Here is a 21378-nt window from a genome sequence, read left to right as displayed (position 1 = left end):
ACATACCAATAGGTACCCTATGTGGTCAGACACATCACACTCTGAAACCAAGTGACAGATGCCACCTCAAACAGATGCTATAGATCTCTCCTCAACTCCCCCCAGACGCTTGTCACACCATGAGCCAACCAGTCTCATTGAACTCCGTCTTTCACATGAGGGTTTCTAATCTCCACTCTCCAAGACCTCACCTTGGAATCTTCTCCCAAACAGATGCTTTCTCTCAGGGTTCACTTCCAGGCTTTCAAACTCTTCTTCCAATGTTCCTCTTCCCTGGGGCATCATATGCATTCAAGCTGTCTTCCACACACTCTCTTTCATCGACTCAGCCATCAACATTGCTTCACATGTCTGCAAAGCGTTCCAGACCTTTAGTTGCCTCTTTGGACCTTCTTGCCTCTTGCAAGCAGTTCTCACTTTACATCTGCTTCTTGCAGCTTTTGCCTCTTTAACTCTGAAGCTTGGAGCCTTACTCCCTGCCCCTCACTCTTAACTTCATTAATAGGACCTTATCCAGGTTCCTGTCCTTCCTTGGACTAGAGGGCCTGCTTGGGACTTTCCCCTGTTTCCCAGTCCTTTGGCTTGGGACCTTTTGATCCTTTTGGGAAATTTATAGCTTCGTCTCCCAGTGTCCAGTCTCTCTGGGGTCTTGGCTTCAAGCTAAACTTAAATGCTGTTTCTTTAGTTTTTCTGTTTATGTCTGTTGGGGGGGTGGGGAGTGTGTGGGTGGGGGGACCTGCCTCTCTGACCCCTGTTGCTAGGCAACAGCCAGTTTTCTACTGTTGTATTTGTTTAATTTCTCCTTAGAAGTTGTAAAAACCTCATTAGAAATGCAAGCACCCTTCTAAAATGAAACTAAAACTCAATTTGATCGTTCTTAACACACAGATACAGAAATAAAAAATAAACTTAAACTTTAAAGCTAAAATTTATCCCTAACGCTTACAAATACCAATATAACTCACTTAAACTATCTCTATTTCCTAACATAAATCATGTATTCATTCTTTAAATACTAGCCATTGCCTGTCTACTATCATACCTTTTAATGTGGTTTCCCAATGTACAACAGACAATTTGTGCCTCCTCATTCGCAGTTTCCTTTGTTTAGATTTAAGACACTAGATTCAAATTGATTTGCATTACTTTCAAACTTCATATAAATTCCTATCATTTATGGTCACTTTTCCCTAGAAGCTCTTTTACAACAAGATTATGAATTAGCCCTTTCTCATTGCACAATACTAGATTTAAAATAGCCCTTCTCTAGTTGGTTTCTCAACACACTATTCTAGAAAACCTTGTATACATTCCAGGAATTTGTCCTCCACAGCCTCAGTGCTAATTAGGTTTGCCCAGTCCACATGTAGATTGAAGTGACCCATGATTATTGTATTACCTTTGTTACATGCACCTCTAGTTTCCTGATTTATACCATGCCCTACATTACCACAACTGTTTGGTGGCCTATAAACAACTCCTACCAATGTTTGCTGTCCCATGCTGTTTCTTAGCTCCACCCAAACTGATTCTACGTCTTGATCTTCCGATCTAAGATCCTCTCTCACTCATGTACTGCCTGATCCTTTATTAACAGTGCTATCCCACCTCTTTTTCCTTTTTGCCTGTCCTTCCTAAATGTTGAATACCCTTGAACATTCAGTTCCCAGCCTTGGTCACCCTGCAGCCACGTCTCCATTATGACAATTAGATCATACCTATTTACTTCCATTTGTGCCATCAATTCATCTACCTTGTTGAGAACAGACTAAAACTATATTTTAAAAAAATAAATACAGATGTGTTCATTGCTATCTCTAAATAGTAAAACTGAACAAAGACCTTAAAATGGCTGAATTTATATCTGTCTGTGACCCCTGAACAAAAGGAGCTACCTGGCAGTATCGGTGAAGCTTGCACCTCATTATCTTTAAAGAGCCACTAATGATACATTGTGGGCTGCACAGACCAAATTCAAAGAGAGTTATACAAATCATCTGCATTTCATAACCCAGGCTGGTCAACAGGAGTTTACCTGTCTGCTATGACAAAGAGCTCCGCAACCTTCCTTTCAATTCTTAATGGTTGAGACATTTAATAATCTCAGGGACCCAGACAAGGGATACACACCCTTTGTCAAAGACACTGTGAAGAGGTGGGGGTTATGTGTCATGGACCCCTAGTTGTGAAACCAGTAATGTTGCCTTGTGGAACTGCATACTCAGTCTGCCATCTTACAAGCTACCTCACAGAAAAGGAGCTCGGCCCAGATGAATACCTGGCCCCATCTACACTGTTTCTGCTGGAACTTCTGTACCATCGTCTACGAGACTGATTCATCTCTGCATGCCTATCTCATCGTATGAAGTCAACACCACCGGAAAAGTGAATTATACAGCATTGGTTTATAGCCCGCTGACCTCCATGGAGGAATACCTTATTGGACTTTGATTCTGGATACATGAAATAATATTTTTTTCTCTGTAGTCTCTGCACTGTAAATCTTTCTTTTCTCTATCCCTCTTTTACTGCATGAATGCACAGGAGGCAACATGGTAACCCTCCTGCATTTTGAGAGTGTGCGAATAAATTAACCCTTTGAGTTCATTCTATCTCGAGTTTGCTGTGGGGCTATTAATACAAATTGGATCACACCAAAATTATGGGTTTGGGAAATACGACACTGCTGGTAAAGGGGGGAGCATATCTAAAACATCTTTTTGTTCATGGACAAGTGGTGAGAGGAGAAATTACTGCTGTTTAAATTAACCCCCCTCCCCCCTCCCCCCTCCTGTCTGTAACAGAAATTGGAAGCTCAAATCTGGGATCACCCATTTGAATTTGACTAGAGTCCAAGTTAAGACACAAGCCCAATCTGATATAAAAAAGTCAATTGGAAATCAAATGTAGAAAATTCAATGGCTAGAATGAATTCTAAAACACAGTAACTTACCACAGCAAATCCCTTTTCCCTTAACACCAAGAAAATGGCCACTTTTGATGCTCAGATGTGGGTCAAACAAGGGAATTTGAACAGTGAAGCTTTAGCGGCCCTTAGTACAGAACAATTGAAAGCTGTAGCTAGGGAGATACAATTAAAATTGCCCAGTAAAGTGAAGAGGAGTGAACTGATCCAGTTGTTGGGAGAACATTTGGATCCACGTTACCAATGGACCATTTAGATGTAGAGTTCAACCATGACTTTGAATCCCACCCCCTTCTCCCAACACCACACTCGCCAAATTCGAGCTGGAAAATCTCAGATTGCAGCTAGAATTTCAGGAGAGGGAAAGAGAGAGAGAAAGGGAAGCACAGGAGAGGGTAAGAGAATTGAAAATTGGAAATGGAGCTAGCAGCTCAAAGGGAAAAAGAAATCAGACAACTGGAAACTGAGAGGGAAAATCTCTCTCTACCTGGTAGCACCCCCTATCTCCCTAACTCAGAACCACTGTCTGAGGCTCTCAGGTATGCTAGATTCATTCCCAAATTCGAAGAGAGTGATATGGAATGATTTTTTTGCCACTTCTGAAAAAATAGCAAGACAGCTAAAATGGCCATCAGATATCTGGGCATTTTTAATTCAAGGGCAGCTGTCAGGGAGAGCCCAAGGGGTTTGCTCCATGCTGACCCCTGATGTGTCCATGAATTATGAGCAGACCAAGGTGGCCATCCTAAGTGCCTATGAGTTAGTCCCAGAGGCATATCACCAGCAATTCCAGAACACTCGCAAGAAGCCCACACCAACCTACACTGAGTTCAAACAGCTGAATCAAATTGCGTTCGAATGATGGGTAAGTTCCCCAAGAATCCTACAAACCTGTGAGGGGTTGTGTGAGTTGATATTGTTAGAGGAATTTAAAAATTGCTTACCCTCCAACCTGCAGGTGCACTTGGAGGAGCAGAGAATCCTCACGGCTCAGGATGCAGCAGCTGCAGCAGACAGCTATGATCTCGCCCATAGGCCTGGAAACTCAGGCAGACCCTTTCCAAACTATCCCTTTGAACATTGGAAAGAGAAGCAGGCCCACCCAGATAGGAGAGCCTCCCGACCCCAACACCCAGAAAAGAAAACACAAAGGAGGGCGCAAGAAGCCCCCCTGCAGCCTGAAAGGGGAACCCTCAGAGACTGGTGTGCTCTCATTGCAATAAAATAGGTCATTCCAGACCTGAGTGCTGGAGATTGTGAGGGAAGCCCATAGGTCTAATAGGGCTCCATATGATTAGTCCCCCGAAGAGCACCCTGATGGGTAGCACAGCAGAGCAGGCGGAGACACTCGCTCCTGAAACCATGTGGGGCATGGCACTATGTGTGTGAGAGCCGGACAAACTCCCGGAGAGATTCCGGAGTTTTGTCCTTTCAGGAACAGTGTCCCCATGTCTGCCCCAGACTGTGAGCAAGTCTGTTGTACTGCTCCGGGACACAGTGGCCATTCAGACCTCAGTGTTGGAAGGAAACCTAAACCTACCCCCTGAGTCTTCCCTGAAGGCCAAAGCCCTGATCAGTGGAGTGGGAGGATGATCTGTGTTTGCACCCCGTTCATAGGGTCCACCTAGAGTGTGAACTTGTTTCAGGCCCTGTCACGGTAGGAATTGCCCCTGAATTATCGGTAGAAGGAATCGATTTCCCCCTTGGAAATGATTTGGCTGGCAGCAAGGTGTTAGGCAGCAAAAGAAAAGAGGCCCACGTCAGCCAGCAGAAATGTGAAGGAAAACAGAAAACTGGGGAAGGTCCAGAGGCCTGAAAGGGTGAATTAGCACCTATAAACCTTGAGCAAGGGCAGTTTGAATGCAAGGCTGAAGCCAGGCCAGTAAAGTTAAAAGAGGAAACAGCCTCACAGAATTAAATAGCGAGCAAAGAAGTCCTAGAGCAGGGAAAGAAATAGTGAGGGTCATGCCACATGTAGTTGAAGAGCCTGAAGGAAGACAAATTATTAAACCAGAAAAGACAAAGGTTAAGGCATTGCTGAAAGTACGGTTGGCAGAAACCTTCTTTCTGATATTAAACAGAGACAAAGGGAGTTCCCAAACCGATGAGCAGATAGGGAGTGAGATGCCTCCCCCAGTCAAAAAGCCACAAGGAAGTGTGGGGGCAGTGATGTTTTAGGGGATGTGGAACAAGTTAGGAGAGTGACCCCTCCCAATCTAAAGGCCCCAGCTGAGAAGCCACTGATTAGTCTGGCTGGCAGCTTTATGGCGAATCTAAATGGGGAACAGGAAAGTTCCCAAATTGGCCCAGAAAGAGTGAGGGTGATGCCTCATTTAGTTGAAAAGCTACCAGGATGTACAGTGAGAGCTGACCCCCCACCAGGGGGAAGCAGTGTTCCAAAAGACATGGAACCTACTATCCAACTGACAAGCAGAGGGATCCCAACCAGATTGGACCCCATACTCACTCACCTAAATGCGGAATCGCAAGGTGACCTGACACTGCATTCAAAACACTGCACTCTCCTCACAATCAGTCTAACCACAGTCCCTGGGTTTGAACAGCTGAACCCACAGGTTACCAATGTGAACAGGGTGAAGCTAAGCTGGACAAGAGAGGTTCAGCCCTATGATCAAAAGACCTGGCACTCACAGCGTGAGATACCCAGCATTCCCCTGCGGATAGCCCAGAGTAGCTTGACCATCACTCACCCTGAGTGCTAACCACCCTGTAAAACTCCCTGATCCTTTAGAGGGCACACAATCAGGGACAGGATTTTCTGGCTGACGGGGGTGGGGGGGGTGGGGGGGGGGGGGCGGGTGTGGGCGGGTGTGGACCTGATTGCCACCTGTGATCGGGTTCACGCTGCCATTTTACGCGGGTGGGCCAATTAAGGCCCGCCCAGCATGAATCGCGGCTCCCGAGGACAGCGGGAGTGGGCAGGCAGTGGCGGGCCTGCAATGACCCTGGCTCCAATGGCAACCCAGCAGCCTGTTTTAAAAAGTTGCTGCAGCCTTTCCAAAGCTGTGGAAGAGCTTCCCAGAGCTTCCCAGAGCGCTGCTGGTGAGCAGGCCAGGCAGGAGGGTAGGGCAGGGGGGCACTGTGCCCCTCTTTTCCGATAATTGTCTTGCTGCCCTCCTCAAGGAAGTGGCAGCACGGCGGGAGGTCCTGGTACCCGAGGGCAGGAGGAGGAGGCCCCCCTCCACATGACGAAATGTGCCTGGGAGGAGGTGGCGAAGGTGGTGAGCTCCTGCGATGTGGTGCGGCGCACCTGGATCCAGTGTCGCAAGTGCTTCAACGACCTGTTGCGCTCAGGAAGGGTGAGTTCCATGTTGGCATTGGTCATGTAACCCAGCAGGTAGGCTTTCCCCCCCTGTTGCCATCATCACCCTGCACCCCACCCCACCCCCCACCAAGTCTGAGTGTAGTGACTGCATTGAATCATTGACGGCCTGTGCCCTTCGCTGGGTGGGCAGGCAGATATTGCCCATGCCGAGGTCACCCTAAGAGGGTGGTGAAGAGATGGGTTCTGCCCCCACAGAAAGTAGTACATTGTGACTCACATGACTGTTTTGGGGGCAACCTGGAGGAGCTGCACCTAGGCAGTGTGCTGGAACTCCAGGACATGTCAAAGTCAGGGTGATGACATGCTGCGAGGGGAGCTTCAAGGTAGCGTGGCACTGATCGACCTGCTGTCCTCTGTGCTCCATGTGCTTGTGTCTCCTTGCAATTGAAGGTTAGACCGTGTGGTGCCAAATGTGATGTAGGCAGCATTTGGCAAAGGGGGTGGGGGGGTTGGGGATCAGGCCGAGCATCTTTGTGTGAGTGTTCGGCAGCAGCGGGGTAAGAAGATACTGGAGCTCTGCAATGTCCCACTCTGGTTGGGGTGGGTCGTCCACGAAGAGAGTCCAGATACAATTAGCACTAATCAATGCTCTTCTCTCCTGTTCAGGAGAAGAATGGACATAATGCCGCCGAACGGGTGAGGACGGGGGGAGGACTGGCACAGTTAGCAATTCTCAGCCGCTTCGAGCAGGAGGCCCTTGATTTGGAGAGGCGCCATGCTCCCAGATCCACCGGTGTCAGTGAGGCTGGGGTGCCATGGGCAGGTATGTTTGCCCAGCAGTGAGGTCACCATCGTTCTCCCAGCAGCCATGGCAGTACTGAATGTTCAGTGATTGAAGTTTGCAACATGGCTTGACCATTGCTTATGGAAGGATGAGCGCATAATTATCCGGGGGACAGGGATGCACATTGACATTGTCTCTACGTTAACTGATCCACTGTCCTTGTTCTTCCTTTCAGCACCAGCGGAGCAGGGACGGGAGGAGGAGCACCAGAGGACCCCTCTCACACCTGAGGGACCTGACGTCTCAGACTCACCAGCATCACACCATCTCTGCCAGGCAGGCACCAGTGCAGATACTAGCACCTCGGTGGGAATTAGAACATCAGCTAGTGTCCTGGAGCACAGCGGTGAGGGCTCTTCACAGTCGCTGGAGGAGCTGGCAGAGACAGAGAGTACCCATGGTGCTAGCAGCCGGAGGACTGCAGGGGACCAGGCACATGCCCAGTCGGTGCCTGATGTTGTACCTCTGGAGTCGTCCGCGACACAGCAGGTGCAGGAAATGCAGCCGGGTGTGCAGGAGCATCTGGGGGAGATACATGAGGTTATGCTTGGCTCGGTCTCCGCGGTGGAGTCTATGCGGTCGATCGCTGAAGCAATGAGCCTCATGTCCGAGCACCATGCGCCTTCCATGGAGAGAGTGGCGACTCTCGCGGAGAGGCTCCTCCTGGTGACCCATTAGGGCTTCCTGGGGATGCGCTCGGACCAGCAAGCCCTCACATCGGCATTGACCTTAGCTGCCAGTGTGGGAGATGGTCTGGGCACCAAGTTTCCCAGCTTGGTGCCCATCCATCCACGGTGAGCAGGGAGGCCCGAAGTGACCTCACGTCAGCACAGCAGCTGCCTGGCGTCTCTGGGGGCACCTCTCAGGGCGCTCCGGATGAGGGCGGCAGCTCTTCCGCCACTCTGCCAGTGACCATTGCATCCGGTGAGGCTGCGACGACTGGGGAGATGTCAGCTGTGGAACTGGCAGCGCCCTCCCAGGCCAGGCCAGTACAGGCCCCATGGACCAGAGGACAACCGCCAAGGTCATCGAGGCCAACAGGACAGCAGAGTCAGCAGATTGTCTCAGATGCCACTCCCAGCGAGGGGGCAGCACCAAGACGTAGCACCCGTAAATGGAAACATGAGGCACCTTAGACACACCACGGGTTTATCACTGGTGCTTTTGTGTTGGCCCACAATGAGGTCTTTATGAGTTGGTGTGATTTTTAACACCTTTTTCATTTTGTTTCATTAAGTTTCTTTGGTTGCAACATTAAATTCAGACATGTCACCATGGCTGAGGTTGCCTCTCTTGTTCTGCAGGTGGGTGGTTTCCAATAATTTAATGAGTGCTTTGTGGGACATTCAGCTTTATTAACAAGGACCTTAGATAACCTTCTTAACCAGGCAGATTTTGCACTTAGGTCTTGAATATGGAGCTTGTCCTGGAGGTCCATATGTGATGTGCTACCTGAAGGTTTGTTGGATTAAAGCCTCCCGGGTGTCCCTGCCTCCCTGTAGTATGCCCGGGTCAGCGTCTACCCCCTCAACATTTCCCTGTGCGTGCTCATCCTCGGACTCATTGCTGGACTCATCGTGTGCAGCTGCAGCCAATGTGTCTACGTCTTCATCGTCCACAGCATCCCCCCTTTCCAGCGCAAGATTGTGGAGAGTGCAGCATGCAACCACCATCAGTGACACACGGTCTGGGGGGTTCTGGAGTGTACCCCCTGAGCAGTCCAGGCATTGGAAGTGCATCTTGAGAAGACCAATGGTTCTCTCCACCACAGCCCTTGTGGAGGCGTGGCACCTATTGTACCGCTGCTCAGCTTCTGTTCTTGGATGGCAGAGAGGTGTCATGAGCCACCTTCTGAGGGGATAGCCCTTGTCACCCAGCAACCATCCATCAAGCTGGGCCGGAGCACTGAAGAGTCCCGGCACCTGGGAGTGTCCGAGGGTGTAGGTGTCATGGGAGCTGCCTGGGTACCTTGCACAGACTTGTAGAATCAGCATCCTGTGACCACAGACTATTTACACGTTCATGGAGTGGAAGCCCTTCCTCTTGACGAAGGCACCGGGCTCACCTGCTGGTACCTTGATGGCCACATGTGTGAAGTATATTGTACCCTGGAGGCGGGGGAAGCCAGAAATGGCCGCAAAGCCTCTGACTCGCTGTGTCTGGCTTGCCTGGTCCCAATGGTGAAGGATGAAGGTCGATGCACACCTGCACGGGGTGTCTGTAACCTGCTTGACACAAGTGTGGGCAGCTGATTGGGAGACACCGCAAAGATCGCCCACTGAGCCCTGGAAAGAGCCAAAGGTATAGAAGTTGAGGGCAGCTGTGACCTTTAGAGCCACTGGCAAGGGGTGTCCACCCACACAGTTAGCGGAGATCTCAGGCCCAATCATCTGACAGATATAGTTGACTGTCTCCCTTGAGAGATAGAGCCTCCTTCGGCACTGCACCTGAGACATATTGAGGTAGCTGCTTTGCCGCCTATATATCCTGGCAGCAGGATAGTGGCATCTTCTGCGGTCTCTTCTGCCTTAGACTACCTCTTGGTCCTGCGCCCCTTGTGCCTGCGCCTGACCTCCCAAAGGTGGCTCCCCTGGAGGCTGAATGTGCACTCCTGGCCTCCTCCCCCTTCTAGCCCTCCCTTCCTCCTCAGAGGAGGTGCCTCCAGTGGAAAGTTCAGCTCCCATTCTTAGGCTAAGGAAAGGCTTCCTGAAACATGCAGGCCCAAAAAAGATTCATCACTGCAAAGTGCTGACCTGAAGGTTGTGAGTCCACACCAAGAAGCTGGAATGTGTTTTGAAGTATTGAAGGTCACACAGGCAAGTATCAGTAACTTTGAGAAAACAATATTTGACAGAACACACTCGTGACCCCACTGAGCCCTCTTATCTTGCCCGTGGATGAGGTTTATATAAACGTGCCTTACCCGCCTGCCAGTTGCGCCTGTGCACCGACCCGAAGATTCCACGGGCACCGAAAAATCACGGTCAATTGGCGCCTCAAGGGTCTTATGTGGCTCGTTAATTAATGGTGGCCGCGCATTGCAGAGCATCGCACGCCCACCCAATGAAATATCATGATGGCGCGCGGTGATGTTGGGATGCTCGACCGAGGTCACCGCACATCATTTTACACATGTGCATGCGGGGCCCGCCCCTGCATGCCAACAGGAAAATTCTGCCCCAGATGTTGGACAGGCAGAGTTCTGAAACCAATGGCTTTACTTAGGCCTGATCCCCAACAGAGGAAAATTCAGAACTCTAGCCTTGAATAGACTTCCCCAAAAGACAGAGCTGAACCTTCCCAGGTCACCCAGACATTCCACATCACAGGACAAGGCAATGTACTTGGTGATTCACTAATCTTGATTTAAAGCTCAAAATAAAGGATGCAGCAGGGAACTGCCATTGCCCTTGCTAGTTGTGTATATGATGTGTCAGTGTGAATAAGAGAATGAATGCATGCTTCTTTACTTCCTATTCTTCATTCATAAGATCGCACATAAAAAAAAAAAATAGAATTCATTTTATTTCCCCGAGGCTGCAAGGACTGTGAGGGACTAAGACTTCACCCTGTATATATATTTTTATAAAATATATTGAGATATGCTCATTGCTATCTCTAAAAATTTAAAACTGGACAAAGGCCTTAAAATGGCTGAATCTATGTCTGTCTGTGACCACTGAACCAAAGGAGCTACCTGGCAATGTTGGAGAAACTTGTTCCTCATTATCTCTGGAGAGCCACTAATGATACATTGTGGGCTGCACAGATCAATTTCAAAGGGAGCTATACAAATGCCATCTGCATTCCATAACCCAGGCTGGCCAACCAGAGTCTGGACAAAGGGCGCTGCAATTTTCCTTTCAATTCTTAATGGTTGAGACACTTAATCTCGGGGACCCAGACGAGGGATGCACACCCTTTGTCAAAGACAGTGTGGAGAGGTGGGAGTCATATGACACAGACCGCTAGCTTGTGAAACCAGTAATTTGCCTTGTGAAATTGCCAACTAAGTCTGCTGTTTACCATCCTACAAGCAGCAACACAGAAAAGGAGCTCAGCCCAGATTGAATACCTGGCCCCATCCACACTGTTTCTGCTGGAACACCTGTACCATCACCTACAAGACTGATTCATCTCTTAATGCCTATCTCATCATGTGAAGTCAACACCACTGGAAAAGTGAATTCTACAGCATTGGTTTTTAGCCCGCTGACCTCTGTGAAGGAATACCTCAATGGACCTTGATTCTGGACTCGTGAAACAATATTTATTTTCTCTGTGGTCTCTGCACTGTGAATCTTTCTTCTCTCTATCCTTCTTTTACTGTATGAATGCACAGGAGGCAACATGGTGACCCGCCTGCATTTTGAGAATGTGCAAATAAACGAACCCTTTGAGTTCATCCTATCTCGAGTTTGCTGTGGGGTTATTAATAGAAATTGGATCACACCAAAACCAAGGGGTTGGGATATACGACACTGCTGATAAAGCGGGAAGCAAATCAAAAACACCTTTCTGTTTATGGATGGGTGGTGAGAGGAGAGCAGTTTAAATTAACCCCGATCCTGTCCATAACAATGCCTTTAATTTTGTCTTTATTATTTTCACAACATCTAGCGTTATCTGCTGGCACACTCTTAAGTTTGTACACGCTGTTCTTTCCTGCCACATTCAGATGATTAATTCCCTTATTGCTACTTTACTCACTTGCCTTGTCCTCTCTTTTTAATTTATCACGTCTTCCCTTAATTGATCCCTCAATTGCTATTTAGTTTAAAGCCCTCTCTACCACCCTCGCTATATGACTTGCCAGAACATTGGTCCCAGCACAGTTCAGGTGAAAACTGTATCAACAATGCAGCTCTCACTTTCCCAAGTACTGTTGCCAATGCCCCATAAATTGAAATTTATTTCTCCCGCACAAATCTTTGAGTCACATTTTTAACTCTCTCATATTATTTACCCTACTCCAATTTGCTTGTGGCTCAGGTAATAATCCAGAGATTATTATCTTTGAGGTTCTGCTTTTTAATTTAGCCCTAGCTGCTCATGCTCTCCTATCTATGTCATTGGAACCTACGTGGACCACAAAAACTGGATCCTACCCCTCCCACTACAAGTTCCTCTCCAGTCCAGAGCAGATGTCCCGAACCTTGGCACCAGGCAGGCAACACAGCCTTTTGGATCATGCTCTCAGCTGCAGAGAACTGTGTCTATCCCTCTGACTATACTGTCCGCTGCTACCACTACATTCCTATTAACTGCCCCTGCTTGAAAGGCTTCCTGTACCACAGTGCCATGGTCAGTTCGCTCATCCAACGTGCAGCCCGTGCTTTTGTTCATACAGGCTGCAAGAACCTTGAACCTGTCAGACAACTGCAAGGGCTGAGGCTCCTTCACTTCTACTTTCTGGATCCCCATACCTGTCTCACTCACAGTCACATCCTTCTGTCCCTGACCATGGACTAAACCAGGTGACCCTATCCTAAGGGGCGTGACAATTTTCTGGAACAAAATCTCCATGTAACATTCCTCACCCATGATGTGTTGAAATGTCTGCAGCTAGGCCTCCAGTTCAATGACTCTGAGCCAAAGTTCCTCCATCTGTAGTCACTTACTGCAGATGTATCTGCCTTGGATCACACAAATGTCCTTGAGTTCCCAAATTTTGCAGCCGCCACACATCACCTTCCCTGCCATCTTTTTGGTGCTTAGTTGATTAATTATTTTACTAATTAAATTTTAATTAATGATTCCAGTCCTGCCTGTGCTTATATTCTTATTATTTCAATAAATGGTCTATTTACCTCAATTGAAATTCCCTAGTTAAGATAATTATGAAATACTCACCAGCCAATCTAATAAACTTTACTACTATTAGTAAACCTTACTACTAATAAAATCTTACAATTACTAAAATTACATGAGTTTTGAAAGATAAATGAGAAAAATACTCACCAACCAATCAACTACCTGTTTTCCTATGACATAACACTTTGATTTTTCTCAGAATACAGTTGGTCTGCTCTGGAGCCACAAGTTGAATAGCACTGTCAGGTGATGCTATCTCCTTCTGGGTCCTCCTCTCTCCTGTTCTTTCAGGTGCTGCTGTCTGTCTCCAGATACTCCTCACTCCCACTCCAAAAGGACTAGCTTAAACACATGATTTGCTTCTCATTATCCTGTTAATAATATAAGTTCAGGCTTCATCTCTAGAACTCTTCTTTTCTTGTGTGCCTGTGTGTTTCAGTGTTTTCATTGCATTTAACTTTTGGAGTGTTGTGTGAATGAACGTTTATCTTTTCTTCTGATTTAAACTTACCAGAAAGCCGATTTCGTATCCTTTTAAGTCATAACACTCAAAAGGTTTAACACACTCCCTTTAAAAATATACATCTTGTTGCAGACAACTTTGAGGTGAGGACAAAAGGGAAAAGTTATCCGACCATCTCTCTTCATATATAACATGCACCACAGAGCAGGTGTGAATCAGAGGAAAACGAAGAATTATGGGAACAGATGGACAACGCAATTCAAAAAGACCAAGTAGTGGCAGTCTGGCGGTGGCAGATTATCTAAATAGACGTGTGGGGACAGAAAGAGCAGGAAATCAGGTTATCCATGGTGGACATGGTTTTGGAGAAGCAAATGAAGAAGATGTCAAGATCCTAGAGTTTGCAGTGTCATGCTAACTGACCATACTAAACACCAAAACTGCAGAAACCACCTTATGTCCTACAATAATGGTGGTAGAGAAATACAGCTGGACTATATCATGGTCAGAAAAGAAAGGAAGCATGGAATTGCAAAGTCTTCCCAAGTGAGACATTGGCCACCCAACGCAGGAGATGCACAAGGAGTGCTAGCAAGAGTAAGAATACATGAGGGAGAGTGAGAGTTTCAAAGTCAAAGTTGAATTGCACCAAGGATTGTCACTGAGCACCTCCCTCTTCCTGATTGTCATGGATGATCTAATTGAGCAAGTGAGACAGAAAGTGCCATGGTCAATGATGTTTGTGGATGACATTGAGCTATGTGGTGGGGATGATGAGAACATGACTGAGTATATGGAGAGCTGGAGAAAAGCACTGGAAGACAGGAGTGTGAAGATCAGTGGCCTAGGATCCAATTTATGAACTGTTTGAGCCTCGGGAAGAGGATCAGGCTGAAGGTGTAAATATTATGGGTGAAGACCTGGAGGAAGTGAGTAGCTTCAAGTACCTGGGATTAGAGTTGGCAGAAGATGAAAGTATGAAAATTAAAATTAAGAAATGGATTAACTCTGGTTGGAGTAATTGGTAGAGTGCAGTGGAGTGTAATGTGATAGAAAAGTACCACAGAAACTGAAAGGAAGAACTGGAAGGAAACTGGAAGAAGAAGAAGAAGAAGAGACAACCTACTTTCCAGCTGTGATGCACTGATCTGGTTTAATGCTCTAGAAGATCGGATACCACTGAGAAAATATAGGTTGTACATACTTTTGCTTTCAGGCTTACCTTAGAAAAGGTTAAGAGTTCATGTTTACAGTATCACAAAATCTTTACAGTGCAGAAGGAGGCCATTCGGCCCATCAAGTCTGCACTGGCTCTCTGAAAGAGCGTTCCACCTAGTCCCACTCCCCTGCCTTATTCCCATAACCTTGCACATTCCCTCTTTTCAGATAGCAATCTAATTCCCTTTTGATACTCGACTGAACCTGCCTCCACCACCCTTTCAGGAAGTTAGTTCCAGACTCCAACCACCCTCTAGGTGAAAAAAATCTTCCTCACTATTACTCCTTTTGCCAATTATTTTGAATCTGTGCCCTCTAGTTCTTGATGCTTTCTTGAGTGGGAACAGTTTCTCACTATTTACTCTGTCCATACCCCTCAAGATCTTGAATACCTCTATCAAGTCTCCTCTCAGCCTTCTTTTCTCCAAGAAAAACAGTCCCAAGCTCTTACGTGTTCTGACGTTTTAGACAGAAAATCCTAGTAGCTTTCACTGCTTTTAAAAATGGTTTTCCTGAGGTCCTTCCTCCTCAATAATTTCACATTGGCAGGTACATAGTCTACAATGAAGTCTAGGCATTTTCTTTCAATGGCTATTTGTGCTTTCTACAAAAATACTCCAAACTCGACTATACCAATGCTGTCCTGGCTAGCGACCCATCTTCCACATTCCGTAAACTTTAGCTCATCCAAAGCTCTGCTACTGACTCGTACCAAGCCCTGTTCTCTCCTCACCTTCTGTGCTCACTGACTTACATTGGCTCCTAATCCAGCAATGCCTCAAAGGTCAAACTTCTCAGCCTTGTGTTCAAATCCCTCCATGGCATTGCTATTCCCTATCCCTGTACTCTCCTCCAGTTCTCAAATCCTCTAAAAAAGCTATGCATTCCCCTAATTTTGACTCTTGTACATTCCTGATTTTCCACATCCTCCGTTGGTAACTGTCCCTTAACTGTTTAGGTCCTAAGCTCTAGAATTCTCTCCCTAAATAACCCCAATTCTCTATCTTTGTTCTCCCTTAAGGTGTTCCTTAAAATCTACTTCTTTGACTTCTTTTAATCATCTAATGACTTGTCCAAATTGAGATGCTTTACTATGTTAAAGACACTATACAAATGCAAGTTATTACTGAGACTTCTGTCAAGGCCAGAAATTGCAGATAGAAGTTATTTAATTAAATTAGTTCCCCTTTTCCTTTCACTCATTACGAGATTTTGCAGAATGTATGAGTTGAATTTTTAGGCCTCGATGTTGGCAAACACAGAGGTGGATAGTGTGTGGAATTTCACACCACCAGACAGCATGCCAATTCCTTGGCTCCATCCCACTCCCTGGACCATTTTCCAGCGTTGGGAATGGTGGGGGTGGAGTATGGGCAGGGTTATCTGTCTGCAAGCATTGGGTAACAAATTAACTTTGTTTAAGGTCTGTTAAAGCTTAATGTTGAGACCAACTGCGGTTTTCCAGTGGGTCTCCCGGTCCCTGGAACATTGGGGAACAGTGAAGCTGCCTGGAGGTGAACGCCTGGTGGCAGGCAGTTTTAGAGGCCCTCCCTTCAGCTGCAGCCTCAGGCTGCCAGATAATGGATCCCCTTAACAATGGTGGCCTGGTTGCTGAGGTCATTTTTTATCTTGCCATAAAAAAAACTGGAGAGAGGGTGCCTCCATCTTGGGATGCCCGTTTTTCTCATTTATCTGTTGCTTCTTCAGAGCTGACGGGCCTCCTTAATTGGACTGCGAGCCTGCCCTCTGGCTACTGATTGGTCAATTCAGGCAAAAGTACAACCAGGTGACTGTGTTACCCATACAATGTGGGCTCTGAGCCCCATTTGACCATGATGGCAAGTTCCCAAAGCCCGCAGGGAAAATTCTGCCTGGTTTGGTTTATTCTCTTCATATATCCTGAGTAGCAAGTTTGTCTCTACTTTTCTCATGTTTGAATTAAAAGATCCGTACCTGTTTACTTGTATTTGTTGCTGATTCCTGATCAAGTGCAAGTGCTAAACAGAAGGTCTATGCAAGTTGCACAGTGCAACGTTGAAGTTCGAAGCAGGAAGTTAAAGGAAAAAAACGCACACTAGATGCAACCGTTTTATATGCACTAGTGGATTTCCCACGGGACTGCTTACAGTCTGTGAGAGCATATGCCATTTTATAACACCAAGCAGCATTATGTCATGTAACACATAACTAATTGTTAGGGCTAATGATTTATGTGCTTACTAGGTAAGATTGTAATTTTAATGCATGATATTCTGAAAGTTATACCAGTGTTTTGGGGATCAACTTTCCTGGCTGAGTCCATGTTTCAGTAATAATGCTGAATTCGGGGGTCTTCATTATTATGTTTCTTTACTTCTGTACTCACTTTTAAAACGTTCTATTTTGTAACACCTGGAATATACAGTGGGATGTACCCGCCTGCAATGGGGAGAGGTTTTGTGGCATGTGGAGGGTCCTGAAATATGGCAATACTTGGGAAAACTGAGTTTTGTAACAAAAGAATGGAATACTAAGGTTCAGCCGAGCTAATAGGGTAGTGCGGGGATTTTGCAACTCTGCTATGGTGATCCTGAGTTCAACAACTAGGGGTGGAGATGCACAGCAGGCAGGGACTTGTCCCACTGAACAAGTCAAACTGGAGCTTCATAGCACTGGATGGGATCCTGCAGTTGCACAGCACTATGGTGGAAATGAAGTTTGCAGCACTGTACTGGATAATGGGGTTTAGGAGCACATGAGAGAGAGGTGCTGAGGTTCAGCAGCATAGAAGAGATGGTCCTGGGGTTTGGTAACACTGTTTTGCAGGCAGGCTCCAGCAATCGAGGGAGGGTGGCGTCATGATGCACCAGTGGTCAGTTAAGTGAGAGGATGGCCATTGCCTCTGGGGGTTCCACAATGGGCCATGAAGAGCCATCAAGGAGGCACACCTCAACACCCACCCCTGGGAAGCTGCTGGGGGGCTGTCAGGGTTCACCTGGTGGTTTCTCTCCCTTGCCCACCTTGTGGCAGCGGGCTTTCCTGGCATGGGAAAAATGGCCTTGAGGGTGGAAGTGGCCTTTGATTGGCCACTTAAGTTGCTCAATTGACCATCCAGAGGGTGGCTGCACCGCTGAGGTGCCTGCTGTTGGCAATATGCCATGGCGGGTAGATTTCGGGTACCCCTCCCAATGCCTTCCTCCGCTTTATTGCCAGCCCTCCGACCTCCCAACTTGTCCCCAACAGATTGGGAAAAGTCAGCAATGGAGCTCTCAAAGTAGGAAGTAAAAAAAGCAGGATATATAAATAACATTAAAATCATTGTACAGGAACGGAAATAAAGACTAAGGGAGAGACATAAAAGAGAAAAACAAAAAAGCTTAACAAAAAATTACTTTAATATCTGCAACATTAAATTTTCTTCCAGGGGACTGCAACTCAACACTCATAAAATTAATTATTTATTTAATTATTATTAATTATTAGTAATTAACACTTATTACACCATTAAAAACTCAGCTCTTCCTGATTGCACTAGCGCTGACGTTTTAATTTGTCTTTGGTGCTCGTGGCTAATTTCCCTAGGCTCACACCATTCTAGTGACTTCTGTGTAGAATCTAGCAGTGAAGAATGCAACAGCACACCCTTGGAGGAGCTAGTCTGCATTTCCACATTTAACTGTACTTGGGCAGATGCCTGAAGTTGTTGTCTGTTTTATTCTGTAATGACAGCAAAGCTATGATTAGTACAGCAAAATCTGGGCTAATGAATTTTATCTGGAGGCTTCAAAGAATGTTTATCTGGAATTTCTGAAGAGTATTAGTTCTAGATGGGTGGGGAGAGGAAAATGAATTACTGAACTGTATATTGATTTGGTACAACATGGCAAACATTATTTTTTAACTGTAAGTGAAGTTAGCAAAGTTGGGCAACAACTATGAAAAGATATGTAAAGTTTGTAAGAATTTTGGGGATTTTAAACTCTAATTCCGTGTGTCTTCACTCATTTAATACTAATCTTTTTGAGATGTTAACCATTCAGGCAATAAGAAATAGTCTGTTGACCTAATGTCAGGAAATGTTTATTAAATAACAAAAGGTAATATTTAACAAAGTTAGGCAGTGACTTCACTGGCTCAATGCAGTTCTTGCTTCCTGATTCAGCCTAGGGCGACACGTGGTCTCCTCTTCCTCACTTCTGTGATCTTCTGCTCCCAGCTGGAAAACAGTCTCTTGTCTGTGTAATTCTTTAGTTTTCAAACTCTGCTCATCTTGCTGCTAAAAGCTGGTGCTTATTAACCCTTTCTGATGCATAACCCATCCTCATGATTAGTGGTGTTTCTGATCTCTGGTTGATCCAGGAAGTGCATGATTGATTTCTTAAGGGTGATAGTCATCTACAGGTGTCACTTCCTGTTATCTCCTGACTGGTCCCCTGTGGGTCAGTCTCTCTTATTAATGTTTTTCTGTTCCTTCATTACATTTTATGGCTTTCTACTAAGATAACTTTTATGATAGCTTCTTTGTCTGCCTATTTGAGATGAAAGAGTGTGTGGTGTCAAGTACTGATAATTAACTTCTGGGCTTATCGTCCCAAATGCCTGATTGATGTATAGGTATCAATATTGTATGTAGTAGACATACTAAAAAGTAAAATTCTCATTAAGATGGATGCTTATCAGTGTTTTGGTTGAGTGAACACCTTCACTGGTGTGTATTTCTATAGTGACTGTTGGCGCTTGACACAAGTTAATTAAAGATAGTAAAAGAGTACAAAGTAACACACAGCCTTAAAACTAACAGAAATTACAAAGTTACTTCATATATAAAATCTACACATAGTATGTATAAAATCAGTGCATAAAGACAATCAGCATGTAAAGATGAGGGAGCAAGATACACTTACAAAATACAGCAGAATACATTCAATTGATACATGTTCTTAAGTAATAAGAGCAAACGAACTACATAGCTACACAACTGCTTACAAAACATAATTCTTAAGCTTACAGAACCAAAGCAATACATAGGCTTGTTATATAACTTAAAATAAAATAATTGCTTCTTTTTAAGGCACCACAAGTTAAAAGACCAAAATAGTTCAGACATAGGACTGAAGGCTTGAAACCTCACAGCTGTTCTTCTCACACAATAGGCCTTTGAGTCTTAGGTAACGAGTACAAACTGATGAGTGTTAATTGCTAGGGAGTGTAATGATTCCAGACTTGGGTCCGTTCAACCTTCATGCGCTTTGCAGCAATAGCCTGCAATTAAACTATACAAGCGTAGCTTTGCACAGGCCTAGGGCTATGTTGTATATTTCACTTGTCAAGTAAGGATGCAACTACAGACAAAGGGGCAGTCATGTGGTAATAGTGTCCTACATTTATTACAATTAGGCAGTATATAATATTAGATTAATGATCAATATAATTTGATAACTTGATCAATATGCTTTGATGACTTGATCATTACATATAACTAAACTACAAACTAATTTTTAAACATGAGCTTTCCTACAAGTTTCTGCTACATTGTGTTCACTTCCTCCACCTCCCTCTTCCTAAAAGGGCATTGGATTAATCCATGATTATGCTTGGTAAAGTACTGCAGTGGTTTGCCATTGCCTTTTGCAGTATTGTTGTGCAGGAAATTCTCCCACTCTTACTGCCCCCCTCAATCAAGCATATTGGAAGGATTTATAGGCTGATAACGTGGCCAAACAGGTTGATTATGAGGGTATCTTCCATTTCCATCAAGTCCTGAAGTGTGACTTGAACCTGGATCTTCTGGACCAGAGGTAGGGAAGTACCACTGCGCCACAAAGCATCCCCCTGTGTACACTTACTGTTCACTAAATTAAGTTGGCATTAAATAGGGTCTAGCATAGTGTTTTTCTGCTTCTTGAAGATAAGAGGGATTCTGTAGACACATGGCATGGAACCAAGTAACTATCTGAAGATATCAACAACCTGAAGAAGCTTTTACAGTTTGTCATTCTGGGAATAATATCAAACATACCTGGATATAAGGACAAGTGTAAACATTCTTGCTGATATGGGGAGTATGGGCTCACCTACAAGGTTAAGTTCAGGTAGTAAAAGACTCAAAGAGGTAACACATCTCCAGTGAATGAATCTGTAGCGTAATTAGTTAGTGCTTTCTTTAGGATCTGCGTTTGTATAGACAATTTTTCTATAAACAGTGATTGAGTAATTTGAGAATTTCAAAAGAAGCTTGAGAACAGAGGATGGATTTTCATCTGGGGTACTTTGACCACCAGAGGTGGGTTGGGCAGGACTTGCCTTTGCTGCTTCAACTCTACCATAACCCTGATCCATTTCGTCCGGTTTGGGGGGTCATTACACATACAGGGCGAAATCTTGTGAAGCTCCTGGGAGCAGGAAATGAGGCAGTTGGGAGCACTTAATTGAGCGGGAGGTAAAAACCCAGCTTCCTGATAGCAGGATGAAAGGTTGAGTATTAAATTGGTGGATTGAGGGCGGATCAAACTTCCCAACGGCAAGTGGTGGGAACCTACTTTTAATACTCTAGTGTGTCAAGCATGCTTATTAAAATGCAACTTGATATAAGTAATCAGCAAACGAGAAACACCTGTCTTCAGATTCATGATTGCATAAAAGTGGTGTGCAGAGGGCGAGGGAATCTTCTTGGAGGGTTTGGACTGCTTCGGAGATGCTTTCCTTGTATGGGGAGCTTTGTTAAACTATGGGAGAGGAGGAATTGATGATTGAGATCGGGTGGCAGCTGTGAAATGGGAACGAGGTATGGTTGACTGAGGGAGGGAGGAAGTGAAGGGGGTGGTAGCCCTACAAAGTCTCATGGGGGA

Source organism: Cetorhinus maximus, chromosome 9 (assembly GCF_964194155.1).
Source record: "Cetorhinus maximus chromosome 9, sCetMax3.hap1.1, whole genome shotgun sequence".
NCBI lineage: Eukaryota > Metazoa > Chordata > Chondrichthyes > Lamniformes > Cetorhinidae > Cetorhinus > Cetorhinus maximus.
The sequence above is the reverse complement of the archived record's forward strand: the minus strand, read 5'-3'. Positions refer to the sequence as shown.